Raw genomic sequence first — 21,611 nt, 5'->3', positions numbered from 1 at the left:
AACACTGCGGGCAATTTCCCATGGTCAACCCACCTAGCCTGCACATTTTTGGACTGTGGGAATAAACTGGAGCACCCGGACAAAGCCCACACAGGCACAGGGAGAATGTGCAAACCCCACACAGACAGTCACCCGAGGGTGGAATCGAACCCAGGCCTCTGGCACTGTGAAGTAGCAGCGCTAACCACTGAGCCCCTGTGTTCTTCATATCCTTTCATTGTGATCTAGGCTTCTCACTGCATAGTGAAGGATAAATTGAGATCAGATGTCTAAAAGTTTTTCTTCATACAGAAAGATCGCGGAAGTGAATTTCCAAGATAGAAGTTTGAAGCCATACTAACTGAACTTAGACACTAACGAACTAGAACGGATGACTGGTGAAGTTAGCATTCTGGAAGTAACAGAGCGAATAGGAAAAGGACCTTTTTCATATTTATGTCAACTGTATTCTGATTTAATTGATCCTTCAGTATCGTAGAAGGTCTAATATTACGGATCGGCAATTCTACCATTGATTCAAGTGCCAATTCATATCTCTGCCAAAAAGTCTCAGACACACAAAACCATCCAAAACCAGAAATGAGTTGAAAGAAATTAAAATCCAACCATATAGAACATCTTGTTAATCTATTTTCAGTCAGGTGGTAACATGCAATCTTCCGCCCTATGGTACAAAGCACCTTTCACAGATTTAATGCTATACGTTGCTCAGTTACCTTGTTAACAGTTGTTCATAAATATACACAAATAGTCAAATAACAAAGAACAATACAGCACAGGAACAGGCCCTTCGGCCCTCCAAGCCTGCACCACCACATTTTGCCGTTCCACATTGAAACTGTCTTCACTTACAGGATCCATGTCTCTCTCTTCCCTTCTTATCCACGTATTTGTCCAGGGAGCAGGTTACTTTCGAATGAAAACTTTAATGTTTGAAACATCAAAAATTCCCACCCCCAACTGCCTTTCACTTATAGAGGTGGTTCATGAAAATAGCATTTGTGACAGATTAGTGACAAAACCAAAGTTCAAATTGTTAAAGAAGCTTTGAAGCAGATTGGTTAGCTAAGAAAGCTGAGAGATAGAGAAGCAATGAGTAGGATGTAAATGTAAATGTAAACACAAAGCCATAAGTAAAGAATAGAAGCACAGTTAAGGGAGGTATGCAGTTCACTAACATGTATTTCAGAGATTGTGGTGCAGAGATTCTTCAACAGCTGCCATAGTTTTAAACTGTATTATGCAAACTAATCGCACAATTGTTACGGTACACAAGAACCAAACAGAATTCAACACTTGGGGCTGAATTGTACCAAAAATTGGCCAAGTGGTCATTTCCAGAGTTTGAGTGCGAGTTAAACAGCATTGTTTAACTACATTAACTCTCCTGTCAGCGCTACCAGCAAGTTCTAACATTTGCTTTGAAATCTCACCAAAATGATGGGATTGAAAAGCCAGTTTTATGTGTCAATATTGACCAATTCAAAAGCAGCGGTTTCAATTTTGTGTGCTAACTGATAGCTTTGTTCAATTTACTTCAGTTTGGAGAAGGAAAGTAATTACTTAGACAAGTATCACTGTTCCTCGCCGAGTCAGAGTGCTTGGCTTTCTTTGAGTAGTTTTCTAATTACTTTGGTTCATAGGTCACACTCTACAAAGGTCTTTATTTTATAAATAGCAAATTGATGATTTAAGGGGAATAGAAATCAAAGGGTTCACTTTATTGGTGTCATGGCAATCAGTCATCCTACAGTTGATTCAACACAACTTATGAAATATTTATCCAACAACTCAAAAATGGTCAATTTCAGAGTTAAGCCTCTTAAGTTAATGGGGATGCACGGCAAAGCAAACTTAGGTCCTAATGAAACCCAGGTTATTTAATTCAACTAATTTAATTGTAAGACCAGCACAAAAGCCAAAAACTGCAGATTTTGAGCATTTGGAAGCAGAATGAAAAATACTGGAGATACTCAGTAGGTCATCTGGGGAGAAAAACAATAGTCTGAATTTTACTGCCAGTGGCAACGGTAGGACATTCACTACTGGCCTTGCAGAAGGTTGACCACAAAGACCTTGGGAATATTTCACCATTTGAATATCCAATCCACTTCAGTATATTCATACTTCATTGCCTACAAGGGTTAAGCTAGTACGCTGCATAGTGAGAGATGGTTTGTTATATTTGATGACTGAAGTGCAGAGAGGATTGTTTGCACTATTATTTTACAATGGACCCCCAAATTTTGGTTGCACTGTTGTTTTTGAATGTAGAATGTTTATCAATCACGGTCTACCATATTTTAAGATAGTAACACCTGTCCCTGTATCAAGCTCAAACTTAATGAGATGCCTACTGATATAAATATCTTCTATGAGGCTGTATCTGAATCAAGTATTTCTCCCAGAAACACCTTTGTCTTTTCTTCCATCATATCTGTTCTTTCCCAGGCGCTTCTTTGCACAATGAGCAACTTGACTTCATGCTGCTCTGTTTCCTACTTCAACCAATTTTCAGAAAATGGATTGCAAAGTGCCTCTAAAGACCCACAGTGGTGGGTACAGGGGCATAGTCATATGTGGAGCCATACGATGGGGAGAGGAACATAACGTGGTATGAAGGTTCTGAGACGGCATGGACAGTGAGTAGTGAGGATTGGAGAAAGTTTTTTTTTGCAGAATTCAAGTGTGGGGTTGGGGTGTGGCTGTGTTGGTTAGGTGACGAGAGTATGGGGCCAAATAAAGCTGACAGTGTGGGTTTGATATCCACACTGTTCATGGTAGCCTGCCACCTCACCATACCCTATGTTTGTGGAGTGGTTACCTTCAAATTGTGCAGAAGCACAAATATCCCACCCTCCTCCTCTCAGCCTGCCCCACCTCAGAAATCCAATCTGCCAAGGGAAATGTCCCATCTCTGCACTCTTGACTTAGGAATGGCAATTGGGGCCTCGAAGTTACCATCTAATTTGTTGACTATAAATCCCAAATTACAACCCGCTTAGAATGAAGATAGCAAATCTTCAAAACTCAACAAACACAATGACCTTCTAAAGTTTGAAAGATCCTAAATCTCAAGCCTCAGATTTTTTTAAATGAAGCTATTCTGTAATATTATTATATATATTTGAAGCAGGCGAGTCTTGAACTAGGCCACCTCATCTACAGGCAGGGACATTTACCCCTATGCCACAAGAGCCTGCACTCCTGCCTCATTAATAAGGTGTCCATGACAATCATTTCAGCTATTCAACAGTTGACAATGGACCATAAATGTTAATGAGTTGAACGATGCAATTCTGGTTAAGAGAGCTCTCCAGACACGTGTTAATCAATGAGCTTATCAAGTTACAACTGGAATACACAATCACATTTGAATGACTGGCATCTCAAAGCCTTTGAATGTTAAGCACATGTTTTCTCTGTAGAGCTGTATAAGCAGCTGATAAGTTGTCAGGTCTCTCTCTGCACACAATGTGCAAGTTTTAGGCTCTGTCTACTGTTGTTTGACTCCCTCTCCATATGCAACAGAGATTTCAAAGAAAGAACTGAATACCACAGTTCTTCACCAGCAAAACAACCAACTTAATTATCCATGCCTTTAAATCAGATGCACTGAGACCAATGAACTCAGCCTGAAATCTATGCGCTCTTTCTTTAATCAACACTAATTTGGCCAATTTATTCTTTCAACTTTGGAATCGGTATTTGTGTACATGTGGACTTTAAGTCTGTGCATACAAATGTCAATGCGTACTTTATTATTTTACTTAGATCTATTTAAATATAATAATGCTAACCTCTTTCTCAAGAAAACTGATCCTATTGGTTCCTTTATAATTGCAGCATTTAAACAGTTAAACGCTCACTGAACTGGCAAATATCTTGCCTGCTCTGGTCTAATGTGGGGAGAACAAAGAGGCAGACTATTTGACCACTCCTCGCCTGGTGAAGCACTTTGTTCTGCACAGTGACTAAATTCATGCTTTTGTACAGCCTAGCTCAAGTTCTTGGACTTGTTCTATGTACTATAGTTGTCAGGAATTTCATTGCTCAGTCAGCATACTGTGAATGACAAGAAGCTACCACAAACTGCCTTTTCACCGAATACATCTTAAATGGACACATATGCTGTGTTTTCACTTACTGCAATTCTTTATTCATTCATGGGATGAGGGCGTTCCTGGCTAGGTAGCATTTATTGCCTATCCCTAATTGCCCACAGGGCAGATAATAGTCAACCACATTGCTGTGGGTCTAGAGTTGCATGTAGGCCAGATCAGGTAAGGAAGGAAGTTTCCTTCCCGAAAGGGCATTAGTGAGCCAGATGGGTTTTTTTCCAGAAATTAGCAATGGATTCATGTCATCATTAGATTCTTAATTCCAGATCTTTTTTATTGAATTCAAATTCCATCATCTGTTACGACAGGATTTGAACCCAGGTCCCCAAGACACTATCCAGATCTTTGGATTAATAGTTCAGTGATAATACTACCAGGCCATTACCTCCCCCAATGTTCATGGAGTCTAGTGGCACAGCAGTCACGTTCCTGGACCAAGAGACCTGGGTTCAAGTCCCACCTGCTGGAGAGGTGTGTAATAATATCTGAGCAGGTTGATTAGATTAAAAAAAATCTGAAGTGTTCATATTTTAATGAATTGGAAAATTGCTGAAGCCATAATTAGGTAAAAGCACATATGGAAGCAGAACTTGAAGTTGAAAAGTCCACACATCAATATTTTCATGTTATTTGAAAGGCTTACAGCCATTAGATATGTGAAAGAACCATGAAGGTTGTTAAAGGAATTGATACATGATGCTACATTCTGACTAAATTAGTCAACGTCACTTGCTCATTGAAGGGGCAGTGACAGTCTGGTTAAAAAGACTGATGATATCTTCCTTGGTATTTGTGCATAAAGATTCAGAGTTAATGACTGATAGTGTAATGATGAAATTAGATCACTGATCAGGCCTTCCTACAACAGTAGTGCAATTTTCAGAAGACTATTAAAAATTATAAATGTCCAATGTTAGGATCACACGAAACAAACTCGTACTCAAGAAGATGTTCTGTCAGCCGTGTTAAGCACGTAAGTGACAAATACAAAAGCCTTTTAAAGGAAAAGGGATTTTCAAGTAAAATGTTGCAGAAACTAAGCTACCTTAAAAATTGTCAAGAAATCAACAATGCTCCTTGAAGATCTATTTTCCAAAGATATTGAGAGTCTTGAGCAAATAAGCACCCAAGGTTTGATCCAGTGTTTAATTTGTTGGTCTCAGCTAACAATGGAGTCTCCAACCTAAGCTCCCATGTACAGGAAACATCATCCAGAGCTCATTCTCTTGGCTGTTGTATCTGCCATGAATACACGTGAAATAATTCCACCGAGGCTGACATCCTGTCACCAAGTCACCCCTGACTTACACATGGGAAGTCCTTGACACTGATCCAGCTCCCTCAGATCCAGCTCTCAGGGTGAACAGAACCTCTGATGCTTCTGTTCATATCTGTTAGCCAAGGTTCCTTGATTGGACCAGATTAACAGCCCAATCAGAGAACTCAGTGTGCGAGGTCCACCTGGCTGACCTCATTACAATGACTACAACATCGATGTGAACATCAGACAAATATGTTATGGTACCTCATGCTTGAATAACACAGTACAGCAGAAATTTTGAATGGAGATTGTCATATATCAACTGCCTTATACATGGCTCATTGCAATCTATTAAAATCTATGGAGCAGAATATTGTTTACTTGTATAACAGGCAACACAAACATTACTGCCACTTTGTGCTGTCATCCAAGATGATTTTCTATCTAGGATAAGAGATAATGGGAACTACAGATGCTGGTGAATCTGATCCCCCTCGTCCTCACATACCACCCCACCAACCTCCGGATCCAACGCATCATCCTCTGATCCTTCCACCATCTTCAATCCGACCCCACCACCCAAGACATTTTTCCCCTCCCCATCCTTGTCTGCTTTCTGGAGGGACCACTCTCTGTGTGTCTCCCTTGTCCGCTCCACACTCCCCTCCAGCCCCACCACACCCGGCACTTTTCCCTACAATTGCAGGAAGTGCTACACCTGCCCCCACACCGTCTCCATCACCCCCATCCCAGGCCCCAAAAAGACTTTCCACATCACGCAGAGGTTCACTTGCACATCTGCTAATGTGGTATACTGCATCCGCTGTACCCGTTGTGGCCTCCTCTTCATCGGCGAAACCAAGTGGAGGCTTGGGGACCACTTTGCAGAACATCTATGCTCGGTTTGCAATAAACTGCTGCACCTCCCAGTTGCGAACCATTTCGACTCCCCCTCCCATTCCTCAGACGACATGTCCATCCTGGGCCTCCTGCAGTGCCACAACGCTTCCACCCGAAGGTTGCAGGAACAGCAACTCATATTCTGCTTGGGAACCCTGCAGCCCAATGGTATCAACGTGAATTTCACAAGCTTCAAAATCTACCCTTGCCTCACCGCATCCCAAAACCAGCCAATCCCGTCCCTGCCTCCCTAACCTGTTCTTCCTCTCACCTATCCCCTTCTCCCACCTCAAGCAGCACCACCATTTCCCACCTTCTAACCTCATCCCGCCTCCTTGATCTGTCCGTCCTCCCTGTACTACCTATCCCCTCCCTACCTCCCCACCTACACTCACCTTTACTGGCTCCATCCCCGCCCCTTTAACTTGTCTGTCTCCTCTCCACCTATCTTCTCCTCTATCCATCTTCAATCCACCTCCCCCTTGCTCCCTATTTATTTCAGAACCCTCTTCCCATCCCCCTTTTCTGATGAATGGTCTACCCCGAAACGTCAGCTTTCCTGCTCCTAAGATGCTGCTTGGCCTGAAGTGTTCATCCAGCTCCACACCTTGTTATCTCAGATTTTCTACCTTGTTGACATGCCTTGTTGTCGTTTACAAAAACTAAGTCACTCCCCATGGGTTAGTTCTCCTTCAGTCTCATCAAAATAGACAAACTGTGCCACATTGCATTAAACGTAAGATGTCCATGCAAAGAGAACGAAAAATGCAAATATTCAGGCTTAGATAGCATTTAAAGAAAAAAAAAGACTTTGGGTTCTGTGCAAAAATAGCTGTTAAAGTAAACCTTTGCTTTTAATCATAGAGTCTGTTTCCATGCTGTGTGACTCTTCGGTCCAACTCATCTGTGCTGACCATGTCCCCAAACTAAACTTGTCTCACCTGCCTGCATTTGACCCATATCCCTCCAAACCTTTTTCTATTCATGAACCTATCTAAATATCTTATAAAAGTTGTAACTATACCTCCATCCACCACATTCTCTGGCAGTTCTATTCCACACAGAAACCACACTGTGTAAAATGTTGCCCCTCATGACCTTTTCTTAAAATCTTTCTCCTCTCACCTTAAAAATATGCCCCTTAGTTTTGAACTCCCCTACCCTAGGGGAAAGACCATGGTCATTCATCTTATCTATGCCCCTAATGATTTTATAAACATCCTACGTTCCACTGAAAAGAAGTTCAGTCTTTCCAGTCAATTTTTATATCTCAAACCCTCTATTCCCGGCAACATTCTAATAAATCTTTGCCGAAGCTTCTCCAATTTAATAATTTCTTTCCTATAACTGGGCTCACAATACTACAGAGGAGCCCTCACCAACATCCTGTACAACCTCAACATGATGTCCCAAATCCTATACTCAAAGTTCTGAACAATGAAGGGAAGTGTGCTAAATGTCCTCTAAACCATCCTTTCTATTTATGATGCAAATTTCAAAGAACTATATACCTGAACTGCTGGGTCTCTCTGTTCTATATCACTACGCAATTCCCTGCCATGAATTGTATAAGTCCTGTCCTTGTTTATGTTACTAAAATGCAACACCTCACATTTATGCAAATTGAGCTCCATCTGCCACTCCTCAGCCTATTGACCCAATTGATCAAGATCTCTTTGTAATCTTGGATAACCTTCTTCACTGCACACTATACCACAAATTTTGGTATTATCTGCAAACTCACCAGCAATGTCCCCTATATTCCCATCTAAAACATTCATCATCAAAGGTCTGTGGGATTATTGGTACATTATGTTTCAGATTCATGAGTGAGTATTTGAGCTCCTGAATTGTTATCCTTTGCACTTAATAAAAACCAAAAGAACTGCGGATGCTGTAAATCAGGAACAAAAAATAAAGTTACTGGAAAAGCTCAGCAGGTCTGGCAGCATCTGTGGAGGAGAAAACAGAGTTAACGTTTCGGGTCCAGTGACCCTTTCTCAGAACGGAAGGGTTCTGCCAGGTGCTGCCAGACCTGCTGAGCTTTTCCAGCAACTTTGTTTTTGTTCCTTTGCACTTATATTTGAGATTTCAATGAAATCCTAATGTGTTCTCTATATGCCTCTTCAAAACATCAAAAGACACTTAAGAATGGTGCTCTCAAATTCCAGAGAATATAGCACTGCAGACAATGCTATTACTCTCCAGAAATTTAGTCAGGACTTTCATGCCTTGCTATTCTTCAAACCATCAAATGAATTTATAGCATAGGGTAGAACATTTGAGTAAATTTCTGTCTTTCATCTAATGAGGCCCAAGTTCTAATAAGCGAGGTGATATTTCCAGTCTCTGTGACACGAAAAGCTGCTCTGGATAGAAGCATAGGAATTGGAGGATGAGAAAGGATCAAAACCGATTCAGTTCCCCTTCTACTCTTCTGGTCACTGCAAAATATGATAACAGAACTGCTAACTCCTTATATCAGCTAATCTTCCTGAATAGTAGTGAATGCTGGTTCAGCTGTTAAATTTAAATCTCAGATCGATAAATTTTTGTTAAGGAGAGTTATTAAGAGATATGGGACAAAGGAAAGTATATGAAGTTAGACCACAATCTCACTGAGTGTTGGAATAGGCTCGAGCTACTACTGTTCGTATGATCTATCCATAATAGACATCGGCATGATGCAAGGAATATCAAGCTAGTGGAGAGCTTCAGGTCCAGAATTGCCTGATGTTCCAAAGCATGCAACTCCTTTCATAGCATGGCTCAGTTAGTCAACCATGGCTCAGTTAGACAAACCTCAGACCTCAGAATCAGAAGGCTGTAGGTTCCAATTCCACTCGAGACATACTGCCCTGTCAGAGCTGTTGTTACATACGGGAGAATTTAAACCCCATCTGCCATCACAGGTGGACATAAAAGGTCCCAGTTCTTTATCTCAAATAAGAACATGGGAAAGTATCCCCTGCGTCATGATCAAAATTTTCCTCCCAAGTAATATTGTGACAGTGACATTTTTGTTTGAAATGCTGTTGCTTAAGCTGCTTGGCTGTCACATGAGCTACACTGCAACAGTAATCTTCCTTCAGAAAATACTCTGTCAGCTGTAAGGTGCTTTCAGATGACCTCATGTTACGAAAGGCACTAAGTAAATGTGTGTCTTTCTTTCTTCCTATTTTCTGTATCCAAAAACGTTAGTTCTGAGCAAAATCTATTGCACTTTTATTTAAATGAATCGATGGTTTCTTCACATATTGAGCCTTCGATCACTGAAGTATGGTGCAGAATTTACATTGCCAAGGTGGTTTTCAGAGCATCAGCAGCAACACAGTAAAATATCATTAAAGTAAGTAGGTATGGTCTAGTTCTTCAGCAGTTGTTCAATACTTTGCACTCAAATTTAGAAGGGACTTTTTACATTGAGCTTTAGCTCCCTTAAAATATAAATAGAAATGATGTTTTGTGAAGGTCAAAAGATCTGCAATATCCAGTTTTAACTCATTATTCTGGTTAAAGAAGGACATTGCCAGTGGAATAGGGAATTTACTGACAGTGACACTATAATGCTGCATCATAATATCCTCATTTACATGGGTGATGATTTCCAATACCTGCATAGTGCAGACGCTGTCTTTATTTCCCAGCCCGTGATATCACAGTTATGGGTTGTGATAACAGTGCTTCCAGCTTCTTTCATTCCTCTTCCCGCCTTCGCTTCACTTTCTTCCCCTATTGTCAGTGTATTAACGCAGGAAGTCTGAGTGGAAAGTCTGCATGAAGTCTGAGGGTGGGACAGTGGCTCAGTGATTAGCACTGCTGCCTCATAGTGCCGGGGACCTGGGTTCAATCTCACCCTCACACAACTGGCTGTGTGGAGTTTGCACATTCTCGCTGTGTCTCTGTGAGCTTCCTCGGGGTACTCTGATTTCCTCCCACAGTCCAAAGATGTGCAGGTTAGGTGGATTGGCTAAGCCAAATTGCTTGCAGGGTTCAAGGGTCTGTAGATTAGGGGGATGGGTCTGGGTGGGATGCTCCAAGGGTCAGTGTAGACTTGTTGGGCTGAAGGGCCTGTTTTGACACCATAGGGATTCTATGAAAGGCACATCACTTATTGGTGAACACAAACAGAATCATGTATATAGCCTGTTCCAGTCCTGGACAGGCAGTTCTGCATACCCATTCCTGGTTCTGTTTTTGTTATTCTAGGCTTGCTTTTTCTTTTCTATATCTGCAAGTGTTATTACTTTGGTCTCATCATGAATACAGTAACTGGCTCCCCACGAAGTCTATTTGACAGGCTACACCTGTAGAGCTGCAACATAACAGATGGTTTAGGGTTACACTGTTCGGCTGCCACACCAATCAATTCTTCAAAGGATTTTGACTCCAGGGCTGCTGGGTCAGTTAAACTCTCCATGCTGTTGAAAGGCAAGGCCCTACAAGTGGTCTGGAAATGGTGTTTTGTTGATGAGCTCCTTCTATTCCATTTGCCTGCAAAAAGTACCCAATTCTTTTATCCTACTGGGCCAATGCTCCACACCCGCATCTTAAGGCTTCAGTTTCCCAAACGGTGGCATTTTTAATACTTCACTATCAGAGTTTTACCAAGTTCACTGAAAGACAAAGCTTTTTAAACCTTTCTTTCCTATGGTCATCATTGTATTAATTCAGGAAGCCAAACTGGAATATTAAAATAGAGCCAGTACTTGTGGTGTCCATTGGCGATTTGACCCCAGTACAGACATCTCTGCAGGCTGATCCCTGTTTTATTTTATATTTTCTAATCAACATATTCAGCGATGTTATTCCACACCTCTGAAGCAGGTGGGACTTGAATCTGGGTCTTCTGATTCAAAGCATAGACACTATCACTGCATCACAAACGCACCCCTCTTATATATCCAGATTATTATTATATAGCCTGACAACTATGCATCCGGACTATGTATCACACATAACTGAATGGCCTTCCACTGCCAAAGCACCATTACTTTTTTTTTGCTTTTATCTATCAACTGCGACAATTAAATCACCCATGTAGCCTATAAAAGTTTAAATACAGAGCTAGTTAAGGGCAATGCAAACTATTAAAGATGTCGGGAGAGACAGAAGGGCTAAAGCAAAACGGAGTTGGAGGGCCAAATGAAGTACTGTATATGTCCCATGGTGCCCACCTCTCTCTAAAGGGTTTGAGAACATTGATGAGCACTGCATGCTTCTCTCCAAGGAAAATCCAATGACTCCACAGCACTGCAAAATAAACAGGTGGGCTGGGGGTCCATGAACAACCGCAATCTGCAGCTATATGCATGCAACACTCTCCTGCCCAGGCCCTAATGTTGTATTTAATCGTTTTACGTCTCAAAGTGTTAGCACACAAAACTGAATGGCTTTCTCATCACCAAACCACCGTGACTTTTAAAAAAAAATTTAACTATTAACTACCACCAGAAAATTGCCCATGTAGTCAATTAGAAGTTTACATGCAAAGCCCATTATGGGCAATGCAAAGAATATTCTCTTGGGCCATGAGCCCTTAATCCAACAGTTTTACCACTAAGCAGTCATCTCATTAATGGTCTGCTTTATTTATGTCCAGAAGTGTCACCATGCGCAACCAAACTATTTTCCCACCACCTTATCACCGTGACTGGGTCTGCACTTCACAGGGCACTTCTACTTGAGCTGCGTTCTGCTATTCAGACTCAGTCAGATTTTTGCCAATCAGTGTGAGCAAATCAAATGACTCAGTTTGATTTGAGGATCTCAGGCAAACCAATCTCAGAGACAGGATTTCATGTTGTCATGGGCTTCTTATTTACATATGTTAAAGAGATCAAGGCTTCCTTCAGACATGGATAAAGCATGACTCTTAGATCTCCTTACCCAATATGATGGGTGCTTGCTTCCAACATGTCGTATCAGTGTCTTAATGGTCTGAGTAATGTCAAGTAATAAGTAAACTAATTTCCAGCGTCCTAGCTTACATCAGACATTGATGTTATGATATTAAAATGTGAGGCTGGATGAACACAGCAGGCCCAGCAGCATCTTAGGAGCAGATGCTGCTGGGCCTGCTGTGTTCATCCAGCCTCACATTTTATTATCTTGGATTCTCCAGCATCTGCAGTTCCCATTATCATTGATGTTATGATATGTCTGCTTATCCACCACAGATAGATCCTGTGACAGGCACAAAAAAAATCAATTTGATCAGATTCTTCTTCAAAGCTCACAGCCTTTGTTTTGTGCACTGTTGGACAGCACTTCAACTAACACTCTCACTGTAAAAAGAAAGTGCTGGATTGCTTTCTAAAGGTTCCACGTGAAGTCTAAACAAAAGCAGAGCCACTGCTTCACTTCATATCTCAGATGTAAAAGAACGCCCTGCAGTATAATGACAAGTGCATTTGATATGAACTTGTGCTTCTGACATGGTGCCACTCTACGAAGAAAAAATGCTTGTGGGACCAATGCCATAATAGACATTGTTCAATATTCTTTGTACCGTTGGCTTTTGATGCAGTCTGAAAATGTCATAACCTTTTCAGTCCAGGGATTCCTACAGCACTGACCAGGAGCTATATATTGTCATATGTTGCTTTTCTCTGCTTCATTGTGACAGCACATATTCCTTTTAGAAAAAAATTGAAGTTATGTAATTTCAGAATATTTCTCAACAAATAATATTCCTCATTCATTTCAAAAGTATTTATTGATCCCTTTTCCCCACCAATTTCCTCAGAAGAGGATGTGAAGAGAACATGTTCGCAGAGCTTTGTTGATGCTGAGGTCAGAGTTAGGAAACTCGCAACATATTTTCTCAGCATTACACTGGAATTATCCATCTCTTCAAGCCTCCAGCGACCTGTATAACCAAATTAGGAACACAAAGGTTCCATTTTATGGTTGTGTTGATGGTGGAAGTGTCCAGTACTTAGAATTGTTACTGTGCAAAACTGACAACAATATCTAACATCCAGGGATGCACCATTTTAGATGGAAAATCAGAAGCTGCTGTCAGGGGAATCCTGTTCCTTCACAGCATCTGCAGGTACTGTCAACACTAAATCAGGAGTATTCCATCACATTCCTGGCTTACACATTGTAGATGGTGGGCAGTGTTTGGGGAGCAATATTTCTAGCCTCTGATCTGCTCTTGTAGCCAGTATTCTAGATACAAAAGAGAATGAAAATGGAAAGCCTTGGGCCAAATGACAGAAAATAGGATTAGAATAGTTAGTGAGAGATAATGGGAACTGCAGATGCTGGAGAATTCCAGGATAATAAAATGTGAGGCTGGATGAAGACAGCAGGCCAAGCAGCATCTCAGGAGCACAAAAGCTGACGTTTCGGGCCTAGACCCTTCATCAGAGAGCCTCCAGCCTCACATTTTATTATCCTTAGAATAGTTAGTGGTTGTTTTTGACCAACATGGACACAATGGTGTTATTTCACCCCATGTTAGAGATTTCTGCAAATTTCTTTAAGACTTTCTTAAGTCATAATTACAACTGACCAACCACCTTGGCTCTGAAAAAGACATACTTCTACTGCAGAGTCATATTCCATTTCAGCAGGCAATTTTAAAACATAATGTACAAAATAATTTATTAAAAATCAAGTCTGTGAATATTTAAACATTTCCCTTGATCCTATATTATTTCATAATCTGTACAACTACATTCGATGTCATTTACCTTGTTTTGATGTTTATCAGCATTCATTAATGTAATTGACTGAACAGCCTGCCTGCTGCTTGTCAATACAAATGTCACCACATTCAACAATGCTTCAGAATTTAGAAAATCAGACCTTGGAAACCCCCTTTCTTTTTTTTAAGGCAGCTTTTTGAGGTTAACTGTGAACACCAGACGTTAATAATCAAACACAAAATCTGGTCCAAGATGTGGAAAAGCAACACAATATTTTTTATACTGTTGTACCAAGTATTACTTATGCCCTAGAGAATATCTGTAGTTATAAATCATTTTAGTAATGGCTATCCTTTAGGTACCATGTCACATGACATCAGGATTTAACAAATTGAGAAAATGATAAATGACCACCCTGATCTGTTTTGAAGGCAGTGGTTGTGGGATAGATATCGGGCAAGATACTAAAAAGTGTTAGTATTCGTCTTTGAGTAGTGCCATGAGATTTTTTATATTCACCTGAATGTGATAACAGTTTAGTGTCTCGTCTACAAAACTGCACCTCAGGTGATTCTTCAATCCTGTACTCCAAGTATCAACCAATATTACATGTTCACATCTAGAACTACAGACAAACCCTCTAACACAGAAATCAGTTTACGATAATTTAAATCAAATTGAAAGAAATGTAATAAACTTCTTTAAAACCTTTGTGATTTTTTTCGCATTTTACAATGTAACCATCACACGTGGAAGTTGGTACGTTATTTTAATTGGATGAATGTATGCTTCAACCAGTTGTAGTGTAAAGCCTAATACTGCTGTATATCGAGTCACCAATCTAAAACAGTAAAAGAGAAAGGGCAGCATGATGGCTCAGTGGTTAGCACCGCAGCCTCACAGTGTCAGGGGCCCAGGTTTGATTCCACCATCAGGCAACTGTCTGTGTGGAGTTTGCACATTCTTCTTGTGTCTGTGTGGGTTTCCTCCCAAAGATGTGCAGGCTAGGTAGATTGGCCATGCTGACTTGCCCATAGTGTCCACAGATGTTTGGGTTAGACATGGCAAAATGCAGGAGTAGGGGAATGAGTCAGGGTGGGATACTCTTCAGAGGAGTGATATAGACTTGTTGGGCCAAATGAGCTGTTTCCACACTATAGGGGTTCTTTGAAAGACAGGAGTTAGCCACAACTAGAAATATATTTGTCACGACTTTCATCATTCTCGCTCTCAAATTGTGCAATTTACAAAGGTTTGTGCATTTGTTTAACATTTTTTTAAGGTAAATGAGTGAGTGTAGGTAAAAACATGAACAAAAACCACTCCCGCATACAATCTGGGAAAACCACAAGACTGTAAGAAACAAAAATTGCTAATGATCAGGGAATATGTATGAGAATTAGCAGGTATTTTGAAGAATATGTTGTTTTTGTCAGATTTAAATAATCAGAGGGTAAGCTAGGGCGGATAGGGAGAGCCCTTTTCCTAGGATGGTGACGGCGAGCATGAGGGAGCATAGCTTTAAATTGAGGGGTGAAAGATATAGGACAGATGTCAGAGGTAGTTTCTTTACTCAGAGAGTAGGAAGGGAATGGAACGCTTTGCCTGCAACAGTAGTAGATTCACCAACTTCAGGTACACTTAAGTCGTCATTGGACAAGCATATGGACGTACATGGAATAGTGTAGGTTAGATGGGCTTGAGATCGGTATGACAGGTCGGCACAACATCGAGGGCCGAAGGGCCTGTACTGTGCTGTAATGTTCTATGTTCTATGTTCTATTTGTCCATGGTGCTAAATCTAATACTTTCATTCGACAAAAATACTTGCTCTGTTTCAGAGATAATGGGAACTGCAGATGCTGGAGAATCCAAGAAAATAAAATGTGAGGCTGGATGAACACAGCAGGCCAAGCAGCATCTCAGGAGCACAAAAGCTGACGTTTCGGGCCTAGACCCTTCATCAGAGAGGGGGATGGGGTGAGGGTTCTGGAATAAATAGGGAGAGAGGGGGAGGCGGACCGAAGATGGAGAGAAAAGAAGATAGGTGGAGAGGAGAGTATAGGTGGGGAGGTAGGGAGGGAATAGGTCAGTACAGGGAAGACGGACAGGTCAAGGAGGTGGGATGAGGTTAGTAGGTAGATGGGGGTGCGGCTTGGGGTGGGAGGAAGGGATGGGTGAGAGGAAGAACAGGTTAGGGAGGCAGAGACAGGTTGGACTGGTTTTGGGATGCAGTGGGTGGAGGGGAAGAGCTGGGCTGGTTGTGTGGTGCAGTGGGGGGAGGGAACGAACTGGGCTGGTTTAGGGATGCAGTTGGGGAAGGGAAGAGTTTGAAACTGGTGAAGTCCACATTGATACCATTAGGCTGCAGAGTTCCCAGGCGGAATATGAGTTGCTGTTCCTGCAACCTTCGGGTGGCATCATTGTGGCACTGCAGGAGGCCCATGATGGACATGTCATCTAAAGAATGGGAGGGGCAGTAGAAATGGTTTGCGCCTGGGAGGTGCAGTTGTTTGTTGCGAACTGAGCGGAGGTGTTCTGCAAAGCGGTCTCTAAGCCTCCGCTTGGTTTCCCCAATGTAGAGGTAGCCACACCGGGTACAGTGGATGCAGTATACCACATTGGCAGATGTGCAGGTGAACCTCTGCTTAATGTGGAATGTCATCTTGGGGCCTGGATTGGGGTGAGGGAGGAGGTGTGGGGGCAAGTGTAGCGTTTCCTGCAGTTGCAGGGGAAGGTGCCGGGTGTGGTGGGGTTGGAGGGCAGTGTGGAGCGAACAAGGGAGTCACGGAGAGAGTGGTCTCTCCGGAAAGCAGACAGGGGTGGGGATGGAAAAATGTCTTGGGTGGTGGGGTCGGATTGTAGATGGCGGAAGTGTCGGAGGATGATGCGTTGTAGCCGGAGGTTGGTGGGGTGGTGTGTGAGGACGAGGGGGATCCTCTTTGTGCGGTTGTGGCAGGGGCGGGGTGTGAGGGACATGTTGCGGGAAATACGGGAGACGCGTTCGAGGGCGTTCTCGATCACAGTGGGGGGAAAGTTGCGGTCATTGACGAACTTGGACATCTGGGATGTGCGGGAGTGGAATGTCTTATCGTGGGAGCAGATGCGGCGGAGGCGGAGGAATTGGGAATAGGGGATGGAATTTTTGCAGGAGGGTGGGTGGGAGGAGGTGTATTCTAGGTCGCTGTGGGAGTCGGTCGGCTTGAAATGGACATCGGTTACAAGCTGGTTGCCTGAGATGGAGACTGAGAGGTCCAGGAAGGTGAGGGATGTGCTGGAGATGGCCCAGATGAACTGAAGTTTGGGGTGGAAGGTGTTGGTGAAGTGGATGAACTGTTCGAGCTCCTCTGGGGAGCAAGAGACAGCGCCGATACAGTCATCAATGTACCGGAGGAAGAGGTGGGGTTTGGGGCCTGTGTAGGTGCGGAAGAGGGACTGTTCCACGTAACCTACAAAGAGGCAGACATAGCTGGGGCCCATGCGGGTGCCCATGGCCACCCCCTTAGTCTGTAGGAAGTGGGAGGAGTCAAAAGAGAAATTGTTGAGGGTGAGGACGAGTTCGGCTAGGCGGATGAGGGTGTCGGTGGAGGGGGACTGGTCGGGTCTGCGGGACAGGAAGAAGCGGAGGGCCTTGAGGCCATCTGCATGCGGAATGCAGGTGTATAGGGACTGGACGTCCATGGTGAAGATGAGGTGTTGGGGGCCAGGGAATTGGAAGTCCTGGAGGAGGTGGAGGGCGTGGGTGGTGTCATGGGCGTAGGTGGGGAGTTCCTGGACCAAAGGGGAGAAAATGGAGTCCAGATAGGTGGAGATGAGTTCGGTGGGGCAGGAGCAGGCTGAGACGATGAGACATTCCACTCCCGCATATCCCAGATGTCCAAGTTCTTCAAGGACCGCAACTTCCCCCCACAGTGATCGAGAACGCCCTTGACCGCATCTCCCGCATTTCCCGCAACACATCCCTCACACCCCGCCCCCGCCACAACCGCACAAAGAGGATCCCCCTTGTTCTCACACCCCACCCCACCAACCTCCAGATACAACGCATCATCCTCCGACACTTCCGCCATCTACAATCCGACCCCACCACCCAAGACATTTTTCCATCCCCACCCCTGTCTGCTTTCCGGAGAGACCACTCTCTCTGTGACTCCCTTGTTCGCTCCACACTGCCCTCCAACCCCACCACACCCGGCACCTTCCCCTGCAACCGCAGGAAATGCTACACTTGCCCCCACACCTCCTCCCTCACCCCTATCCCAGGCCCCAAGATGACATTCCACATTAAGCAGAGGTTCACCTGCACATCTGCCAATGTGGTATACTGCATCCACTGTACCCGGTGTGGCTACCTCTACATTGGGGAAACCAAGCGGAGGCTTGGAGACCGCTTTGAAAACACCTCCGTTCAGTTCGCAACAAACAACTGCACCTCCCAGTCGCAAACCATTTCTACTCCCCCTCCCATTCTTTAGATGACATGTCCATCATGGGCCTCCGGCAGTGCCACAATGATGCCACCCGTAGGTTGCAGGAACAGCAACTCATATTCCGCTGGGAACCCTGCAGCCTAATGGTATCAATGTGGACTTCACCAGTTTCAAAATCTCCCCTTCCCCAACTGCATCCCTAAACCAGCCCAATTCGTCCCCTCCCCACACTGCACCACACAACCAGCCCAGCTCTTCCCCTCCACCCACTGCATCCCAAAACCAGTCCAACCTGTCTCTGCCTCCCTAACTTGTTCTTCCTCTCACCCATCCCTTCCTCCCACCCCAAGCCGAACCCCCATCTACCTACTAACCTCATCCCACCTCCTTGACCTGTCCGTCTTCCCTGGACTGACCTATCCCCTCCCTACCTCCCCACCTATACTCTCCTCTCCACCTATCTTCTTTTCTCTCCATCTTCGGTCCGCCTCCCCCTCTCTCCCTATTTATTCCAGAACCCTCACCCCATCCCCCTCTCTGATGAAGGGTCTAGGCCCGAAACGTCAGCTTTTGTGCTCCTGAGATGCTGCTTGGCCTGCTGTGTTCATCCAGCCTCACATTTTATTATCTTGCTCTGTTTCTGTGTATTAGTATGTCCTAGCTCTTCAATATATTATTGAAAGTATTATCCGGTTGGTATTAACTGCAGGCTGTATTTAGTTTGGCAGCTAGTGTGTCACTACAGCCAATTTTAACTCTGTTAGAAAACTTGCTGTGTAATTGCAGTGGTTTTTGCTAGGTCCAGAGACAATGACATCCCTACTGGCAGGAAAATTGATGAAACCAGCATCCACTGTCATCTGCTAAAATAATCAATGGGCAAGTATCACAAACACACTGGCCAAGTAATTGAAAATGACCAAATTTTGGATGATTCAGTGAACAGATTTGCATTATTTCTTATATCAATCTCGTCATGCTCAGAATACAGAAAAGAGGAACAAAGTCACTGCATTAATATCAGATCTTTTAAAAAAAATTTAGATTATACATCACTAGTGGGATGCTTAGCATGACACAAATGATGTGCACAGTTTGATAAAATCAGCAATCAGATATAATCTACCAATCATCAGGAATGCAACACTTCAATTCATACAAATTAACAAGCATCTTTCAATTCACATAATATAGTTCAAACTGCACTAGTTTCAATTTGCATTTGAAAAACTGATCTGCTAAATGGGTTTGGATTCCAGGTGAACATTGAAAAGAAAGAGGATAAAGGTTCACAATCTAATTCTGGATTGAACATGCAAGATCAATGAAATAACTGTCACAAGTCTTGGAGTCAACATCAGATAAATTCATCAAAGCATACAACACGTCAAACTGAAAGCACATGGGGCAAGGTGAAGAGTTTTAGAAAGAACCTGGTCGAAAGTGGAATAAAAACTGATCATTCCTCTTCAAATGTGCCACGGTGGCCTCAACAGCAAAGAGAAATTGCAATTAATTTTATTTATGTTGTTGTCATTTATTCCTCAATTTTTACACACAATGATAAATGAATTCAGACCTAAGACAGAGCAAAGTTTAACAAGGATTCTGCGTAATTCATGGTGTACTTTCAAACTCATTTGTTTGTTTAAGATGAGAAAGAAATTACCTAGACAAATCTAAGAAAATATTGTTTGGAAGATACATTTTTTTGCAAATCATTTTTAGGTCTTAGTTCTCACTTGTGATTATTAAAATGCCTATAACTTCCAACAATTATGAAGTGTTTTAGTAACCAAATAGTTTTTAACCTGTTAAAATCATATAACAAGTTATTATTTAGTTAAAACCAAAGGGTAAATGTTGACCTGGGCTCCTATTCAAGCTGAAAGTCACTGCTGGTTAAACAGTTTGTTTTCCAACAAAGATGTGGACACAAATTTGGCCCTCAGACTTATGAATGTACATTTAGTAATCAACCCGTTCAAAGATGTCACTACACATGTCTGGAACAGGTGAGGCTAGAAACCAGATCTCCTGGCCCAAAGGTAGGAACATTACCACTCCACAAGTGCCCCTCTCAGATTCATTAACATTGTATGTACAAATTGACAATATCAGATGATTTCTGGGCTGCTTAACTCGCTGGTAGTTCAAAATGACAGCTGGAATAGCAAATGACTGTTTGCAGTAGAAATGGCTGTGTGGTGTAAAGGGTTAATTATTCCTTTAAGTGTAGCTACAGAGTATGTGCAAAAGCAGCTGTGTCGTATTGGCATCAGATCACTTGGAACTGGGGCCAGAGTTTGTCGAATTCCAAAAGATATCCTCTCTTATCACGTCATTTAAATATTTATGTTTTGTAAAACGTGTTCATTTTCATGCAATAGAGTGTAAACCTCTCTGAGGCAGACAGGGCTGATGCAAATCAAAGCAGGAACTAGGGATGGAAGGTGATTACAACGATTATAGTTCAGGAATCAGATGAGCATCACAAATTAAGAAAATAGAAATCAAGCAGTCTCTGAAGTCAGTTGAAACTGCCAATCACTTATTGCCTTGTCTTGGTTGACATAGCCATTATTCTCAGGTTCCTCTCAATTATCAATGTAACCTTTGATTTTTCTCATTTTACCATTCATCACAATTACTCTCAATATAACGATGTATTATTCAATACAACATGCAGTATGAATTCAGATAACTTATTGGCAGCCTTCAAACCTTCAGAAAAAGATTTTGTGTCAGGCATTTATTTGAATATTAGCTATAAGGAGAACGATTAAAAAATCAATTCAACAATAGTCATGTCGCTATACAGTAAAAGACAGGTTCCTGAAAAAATTCAAAGCAAGCAAGTCAATTCAGGATCTATTTGAAAAATTGAAGTATTTATGACCAGGCCTCTTTATAGGATATGTGGAACTGTCCCTTCTCTGCTGTTACACTGGCACTATCCCCAACCTCTTCCTCCACTATATCAATGATGGTGTCGGTGCTGCCTCGTGCTCACGAGGTTGCGTGAACAATTCATCAACTTTACTAACACCTTTCACCCCAACCTCAAATTCACCTGAACCATCTCTGACACCTGCCTCTCCTTCCTGGACCTGTCTATCTCCATCTCTGGTGGCCACCTCAAAACTGACATCTATTTCAAGCCCACTGACACCCATTGCTACCTGAACTACTCCTCCTCTTACCCACCTTCCTGCAAGAATGCGATCCCCTACTCCCGATT

General features: G+C 42.7%; 1 protein-coding gene across 5 annotated transcripts in view; it reads right to left on the bottom strand.

The window, feature by feature from the left end:
* dlgap3 (discs, large (Drosophila) homolog-associated protein 3) overlaps positions 1-21,611 on the bottom strand; it is a 690,985-nt gene that overhangs the window by 466,982 nt on the left and 202,392 nt on the right. The gene's annotated exons all lie outside the window — the stretch shown is intronic.

The sequence above is a fragment of the Stegostoma tigrinum genome, chromosome 24, assembly GCF_030684315.1.
Source record: "Stegostoma tigrinum isolate sSteTig4 chromosome 24, sSteTig4.hap1, whole genome shotgun sequence".
NCBI classification, from domain to species: Eukaryota; Metazoa; Chordata; class Chondrichthyes; order Orectolobiformes; family Stegostomatidae; genus Stegostoma; species Stegostoma tigrinum.
Note: the sequence above shows the minus strand (reverse complement) of the source record. Positions and strands in the feature narration are given on the sequence as shown.